Raw genomic sequence first — 8009 nt, forward strand, 5'->3', positions numbered from 1 at the left:
GTATTAATGTGTATAGTTTGGATGGTTCAAAAATATTAGATTTTTGGGAAAAAAATTAGTATATTTTAGATATTATCCTAAAAAGATAGAACTGAAAGTCATTTAAAAGAAAAGACAAGTCATGTTTTAGTTAGTTTTGGAGATTTTATAAAAAGAAAAACATAAAGAAAAGTGAGTGGAGAAATTGCGCGCGCCACGATCGTAGTCTACATGCAGTAGACAACACTTCAAATAGAGAAAAGAAGGAGTGAACTGAGAGATTTCTAATCAAGTGTCTTGGATTTTTACCCCCCTTTTGGAGCCAATGCAACCATCAGATTTATGATCTGAGCATCAGATCACTGAGTCTTCCAAAAGCACCTCCAGTCTTGTTCTTAGCCTTATCCCCCCTTCCTAATTCATTATAAATCTGAGGCATGGGGAGGCACAATGGAGCATAAGGAGACCCTGAGAGGCTGCGAGAGAGAGGTAGAGAGAAGGATACCCCTCCAAGAGATTGTGAGGGAGAGCTTGAGAGAGAGAGAGAGAGAGAGAGAGAGAGAGAGAGAGAGAGAGAGAGAGAGAGAGAGAGAGAGAGAGAGAGAGAGAGAGAGAGAGAGAGAGAGAGAGAGAGAGAGAGAGAGAGAGAGAGAGAGAGAGAGAGAACACTTCGAATAGAGAAAAGAAGGAGTGAACTGAGAGATTTCTAATCAAGTGTCTTGGATTTTTACCCCCCTTTTGGAGCCAATGCAACCATCAGATTTATGATCTGAGCATCGGATCACTGAGTCTTCCAAAAGCCCCTCCACTCTTGTTCTCAGCCTTATCCTCCCTTTTCTAATTCATTATAAATATGAGGCATGGGGAGGCACAAGGGAGCATAAGGAGACCCTGAGAGGCTGCAAGAGAGAGGTAGAGAGAAGGATGCCCCTCCAAGAGATTGTGAGGGAGAGCTTGAAAGAGAGAGAGAGAGGGGGAGAGGGAGAGGGAGAGGGAGAGGGAGAGGGAGAGGGAGAGGGAAAGGGGAGAGAGAGAGAGAGAGAGAGAGAGAGAGAGAGAGAGAGAGAGAGAGAGAGAGAGAGTTACCCCGAGAGGCTGCACAATTCCCTCTATCTTGATCCTCGACTTAACCATCTTCTCCTACACTCTCCTATCTTGAATCTATTCTCCCTTCTTAATCTCTTGAGTCTATTTGCAGAAGATGGCCTCCAAGCAAAGAATATTGCATGCAGATGGCAATCCTACAACCGGCAACGAAGCTTTGGGCAAAGGCATCACTGTCAATCCAACTGCGGTTCCGGTCGTAAGTAGTGTATTTTCTAAATTGTTAGATGCTTGCTTTGATTCTTGCATGAGATACATTAGGCCCATGCTATGACATACGAGAATAGATCATGGGAAGGGATAAACCTCTTCTCACATATTCAAAAGATGGAGTTTGCAAAGTGCATGTATCTAGGGAAGTTAATTGCACTAGTTGCGTATGGCTTATTCGTTTGACAGGGCAATCAATCAGGGGTTATGAATAGCATAATTGTAAAAAGTTTACATTAAGAATTGTGCATGCAAAAATATTAAGTAAATTTTGCATAGAATTGCTCTTTGACTCCAAGGGGGAGAGCAAATATGCGATGAATTATTATTGCATCCATTCTTGTATTGTTTGGGAAAAATACAATTAATTTGTTGGATTGATTGAACAACACCCTAAATGCTTTTTACAATCAATTGATTGCTGTATTGTGATTTGGATAAATATTCCAAGTGCTTATGTCTGATGACAAAAGCATGGCAAGGGTCATTAATGACAAGTAGCCATGGGGAATAAAGGAATTTTTTTCTAGAAGATGATATTAGGGCTGATTGCCTTGATTATGCTTGATTCTTAATGGGATTAATTAAGGAAGGATATTTAGCATGGGTGGATCATCTCCAAGCTCACACCGTGGATTACCCCAAGAGGGCACTGCTCGATTCACGGGCTAAAGGTCGAGTGGTGAAAAGGCCAACCACAGAAAATGTGTCTCACTCCTAGGTCGCTTAGGGTCAGTGGAGCTCTGGACACCCCTTGCCGAGTCCGGAACAGAGCTGTAGACTACCGTGAGTCCAATGTCTGGAGGCGTTGGGAAGATCCTATTCTAGATAAAGGATGGAAAGTTTGGTGCCATGTGATTTGGACCAGGTACTTCTGTTGGACAAAAGGGATACATAATTCTCCTGTATGGGCAGGAGACAAAGGTTAACTTGAAGATAAGTTAAGGAACTTGTTTGTCGAAAGGACTACTTGTTTTGTTTTCATGTTTATGATGTAAATTATGCGAACGAACCATGTTCCCCAAAAAGGCTTAATCAATGAAGCTGATTTTAAATGTCACACATAAATGTGGTAGGACCTAATTAGAAAACTAAAGCTATTAAGGGAAGCGGATGGACGGAATCCCTAACGGGTCCATCCTACGGCGGCAGTATGGTCCCAGAGAACTGGTAGGCTTCTCACAAGGATTTATCACTGATTGACTTTAGGTATTATTAAGTTAGAACCCGATTCATGCCATTTTAGGGGACCAGAATGAGCCTATGCCCTACGGGCAGAGAGGTTGAGCGGTGCATCCCTCTCATTTCCCATTCTCTTTGAACCAAGTGTGGTATGGATCTGCTTTGGATTGGGTATCTATGCATAAAGTAGGATGTCCAAAACTCGATGCTAGAATGCTATTAGGAGATCTTGACAACTAGAAATCCAAATTTCACGTCGATCCTAGTGGGTTCTCGGCCACGAACGTTCCGTTGCGAGGTGGACTCGGAAAAAACTAGGTGACAAACCCCAGAACATTCCATGGGAGTGCTGGCGGCGACGCTTAGATTCATTTTTCAATGGATCGCCAAAACGTGCTTAGACAGCTAATAGGCGGGCACTTACAAGCTATAAGCTTGATATCCAATATTTGAAAGTATTTGGTAGTATTGCCGATGTCTACGTTCTAGCTGGCAAACTGAAGAAACGTAACCCTAAAGTGGTGAAGTATATTTTTCTTGGATATTCATAGGAAAGGAAGGCATAAAAGGGCATTGTTCCAACTGAGTTCCAACTACAAAACAGATATTGCTTGGTCATGATGTTGTGTTTGATGAGTTAGCATCTTGTTATGGTGCTAAGCATGCTACAATATATGATGACAATTCATAGGATACATATGTTGAAAATGGACAACAAGGCACTACTTCTATTACTGGACCTCCTCAGGATGCATCTAGGAGTGTAAGTCCTTGGATTGGAAGGCTCCGTAGCCATGGGTCTTCATCCATTGACATCGATATGTCAATGAGGAGGGGAGAGATAAAGGAAAAGAGAAGGTCTCTAATGATATTATAGGTCCATTTATTTCAAGTTATGACTCTTCTAAGACTCTTGACAGTGAGTTTGGTATATCTGCAGTCGTTACCCTTGGAGTTAAGCAGAGATATGTATTGCCTCATGAGAGAGTAGAATCTAGTTCACCTAGGTTCTGGAGATCACACAAAGAAAAGAAGCTAGTGGATAGGCTTACCTACAGTGGATACTTGGTGAAACATTATGTATACATGATAGAGGTGCAAAAATGTAAAGAGCCTACATCTTTTGCAAAAGCAGTTAAGGATGAGAACTGGTGCAAGGTTATGGATGATGAATATTAGGCTTTGCTAAAAAATAGAACATGGGATTTGGTTGAGTTGCATGAGGGAAAAATGTCTATTGGATGCAAGTGGGTCCATAAAGTAAAATATAAGTTTGCTGGCTCACTAGAGAGGTACAAAGCCAGATTGGTAGTGAAAGTATATGCCCAGCAATATGGACTAGATTACAAGGAGACCTTTAGTCCAGTTGCTAAGATGGCAACTACACGGACTATTATTGCATTGGCTATATCCAAAGGTTGGAATCTTTATCAGATAGACATGAAAAAATCTTTCTTAAATGGTGATTTGGTAGAAGAGGTTTATATGGATCGGCCAGAGGGCTATGTACATGTCGGCTATCTGTCATATGTATGCATATTGAAGAAATCATTGTATGGTTTAATTAGGAGCTTATGCTTGACCACTAAGACCCACAGATCTCTTATTCCTTCAAGCGTTTCAAGCCGAGCACTAATGGGTACCTCTCACATAGCCAATGCGCTATCCCTCTTTATGAGTGTAGTGAGCTTACCTCGATGCTCGATTGAGTACCCTCCTCCCTCGTACACTGGTAGCTCCACGATTCATGATGTGAGCTCAAGAAACCTCAATCCCTCTCCTTCAAGTTCCATCCCCCATAGCCGCATGAGACAATAGAGGAGAAGAGAAGAGAAAAGAAAGAGAGGAGGTGATGGAGAGCTTCTTCTCCAAGATCCCTCACCCTCACACACTCACTCCCTCACACTCCCTCTCTCAAGCACTCATTGATGCCAGGAGGCATATTCCACGGTGGATTCAGTGAGGTTTTGTGGTGGATTTTGTAAAATTATATTTATTGCCGGGGCTCATACACAAGGTAGATTCCTTGTGCGAAAAGTCAATGGGGACGCTTGTCCTTTTCGGGCGTCTTGTTAATTTAATGTGCAAGTGGGTGATTCCATAGCAGGTGATTTCGTAAAATACATATTTAAATTAGTGGACGTATATGATTTTAGAGTGCGCACTCATAATAAATTAAGGTTAGGATTGAGTTCTAACCAATTTATTTATTTTATAGTTGAAGATTGCTAGATATTCACTTTTGTCGGTTTAATTTTGTTATTTTCTAACAATTGTGAATGCTTCAGTTGATGTGTAGAGCAAGCAGATGTGGCGGGAGCACTGGGCGATAGCGTGTTTTCAAGTTATTTAGAAGAAATTATCATTTTTTATGGGCGCGCATCTTAGGTGTAGTGCCAATATTTATTTTGATGCACTTATTTATTGAAGCGCTGATATTTATTTATTATTTTGTATGCGCATGGGTGCAAAATTTAAATATTTGTTATTGGACATTGTATTTGGGCACATCCTGACTCTTTGGGCATCCGATAGCTTTAATTCTTTAAAGGGACAAAAGCAAACACAAAAGCTAAAGCGTGCTAATTGTAAATGGGGCTATTTTTTGAGCTTGGAGATGAATAATATATCAAATACATGCTTTTAGAGCGCTCACACAAGGCATGGGGGGAGATTGTACCCAATTGGTCTTTTGCTTCATGTCATGCAAGATTTCTCTCTTGTTTTTTGTGCAAAAGTAGAGTTCATTTGTTCTTGGGGACCTTCTTGCTCTACGCGCGCATACAACATCCAAACTGCACACTAGTGGTATCAGAGCGAAGCTGAGATCGAGAGCTTCCAATTGCTTACCATCTCGCGCGAAGGTGGAGCTCCTAGAACGATCGGACTCTAGAGTCAGTCTCGTGGCAATCCGTCAATACGAGCATGTTCCTAGTAGTGAAGAACCCCCTGCTATGCTATTGGATCACGAAGGACGAGCCTATACAGGCCGAGGACTAGCAAACAAGCTCCTACATCAAGTTGCCTATTCATAGGAGAAGGAGTTTACTATTATTATTTAAGAAGATAATCTTTAAAAAATCTTATAAGAGCTTAAAGCTCTTAAAAATTTTGACTTATTGTGGTGGGAGGACGTCGTCACAGACAACAGCATCAGCAAACGGCCCCCTTATACGTCGTTTAAAAAAAAAAGGCCTATAAATTCTATTAAGCTTGAAAAGCTTAATCACATAAGCCACCAAATTAATCCTTCTATCATGGGTGTTCATATTTCTTGAATTCCTCAATCGGTTTGAAGCTTCCAGTTGCATGCGTTCACACTCGTTAATTCTGAACTGGTTTTTACCCTCTCTGCAAGCTACTGTTCACCCTACGCTATGATAGAATTCAATTCCAGCAAATAGTTTGCAATACGCAATGTGCACGCACAAATTACCTTCTTGGAAGACGACCGTGATATCAAATTCCGCATCTGCAAAGAAAAAATACTATAAAAAGCCAATTTAAAAAAAATAAGCCTTGTAAACCCGACTTTGAGCTACACTGATCTCGCTAATAAGATTTGGAGTGTGTGAGGTCATTTGGAATTTTGCAGGATGTCCAATCAAACCATGGAAGATTTTATGGTTGAAGGTAACCTACCCGAACCAATGATGGAGCAAAAACTAGATTTGATTATGATGTAGCTTCAAGAGGAATGAAGAGCACGTCAAACTTTGCAAGCTCAATTGGCCAATCTGCAATGATCTACCGCCAACCAAGATGGACCACAATCTGAAGATCTTATACGATGTACGATCGATGCAACACTTGAAGTGCAATCTATTTAGAAAGAAACAAAGATAAGTAAAATAAATTTCAAATTTTGTACTTTCAATGGGTCATGCGATGGAAAGACTGTACTTGCTTTTATCAGTCAATTTGATGATTATTTCCATGAAGAACAGTATATTGAGAAAGATAAAATTAAGTGTGTCACTAATCATCTAGTGGACAAAGCATCCCTATGGTGGATTGTTGACCGCAAGAGCATTGATTGTTCTACTACTTGGGAGAGTTTCCAAAAGAAATTTTTACAGAATTTCCTTCCATCCTAATTCCACAAAAAAAAATCAAACAATGGGATCTTCTTGCAACAACAGAGGGATCGTGAACCTATTTCACAAAAAACCAAGCGTTTTTGGAATGCTTTATTGCAATTTCGAATGCTCGAAGATGTACCTGAGGCAACCCATAAATGCAAGTTTATGTCTGGCTTACTTGGACATTTTTATGCGAAGGTTAACATGTTCAAGCCAACGACTCTTGAAGATGCAATTTCCTTGGCCCATGACATTGAAGACAAAATTCGAGGACGAGAGAAGTGATCGCAAAAATTTCAAACTAATGGTAACTTTGGTTCAAAACAATTCAATTCAAATTTTTGAAGATTCAATCAAAACCGTTTCCTTCCATCTTCATTTTGTAGATCTTGGACACGACAACCTGCTTTACCATCAAATACAAATCCAAATCTGAAGCCATCTTTCCAGCAAAATCCCAACATTCCTAAACTTTTCGCTATTACCAATAATGTAACTAAAGCCAAACCCATAGTTTGTTACAAATGTCATAAACCTGGGCGAATTGTCAATCCAAAAAGCCAATTGTACACATCAATTATTTGGGAGCGACAGAAGATGAAGAACATGAAAAAATGCCAGATTTCACGAAAGACGATGACAATATCGGTACTACTTCAGATACTTTACCAGGTATGCCAAATCCCCATTCTTTATTAACGATGAAATGTCTTGTGCATGATAAAGAAAAGACTATTTTATATGATGATGGGAGCACACATGACTTTATTTTTGCAAAATTGATCAAAGAATTGAATTTACATACTGTTTCTACACATTATCGCATCAAGGTTACATTCTTAGGCGTATTCTTAAGCACTAGATACAATGGGACACAAGAAATGCATGACTTAGAAATTAAAATTTGTGATTATGTTGAACGTAGAAATTTCTTAGTTGTGCCTTTGCAGTCTAGTGACATTATCTTAGGAATGCCTTGGTGTCATCAGTACAATCCTGATATAGATTATTCCACACATTCAATGAAGATTTATTCTAATGGGAAACAAATCACATTGCATGGTATGCGCACTTTCGATAAATTTTCATTGCTTAGTCATACACAGGCTAAACGTGCATTATGAAAAGGTAGCAAATCTTATTTAATATGGGTGAATGAAATTGAAGCTAAAGAAAATCAAATGCATCCTAGGCACGCACAATTTCTTTCACAATTTCAAGATTGTTTTGCTGCTGACTTATCACCTGGCTTACCACCTATACCTCTCGAAGATCACAAAATAGACCTAATTCCTGGATCACAACCACCATGTAAAGCACCATATAGACATAACCAAATTGAACATAACAAATTCAAGCCCAAGTTGAATTTAATCCGAGGACTCATTAGACCTAGTAGTTCTCCATTTGGTGCACCTGTTCTATTAGTGAAGAAGAAAAACAATACCTATA

This window comes from Lygodium microphyllum, chromosome 4, assembly GCF_053477565.2.
Source record: "Lygodium microphyllum isolate KBCC chromosome 4, Lygodium_microphyllum_v1.1.10, whole genome shotgun sequence".
In the NCBI taxonomy this organism is placed as follows: domain Eukaryota; kingdom Viridiplantae; phylum Streptophyta; class Polypodiopsida; order Schizaeales; family Lygodiaceae; genus Lygodium; species Lygodium microphyllum.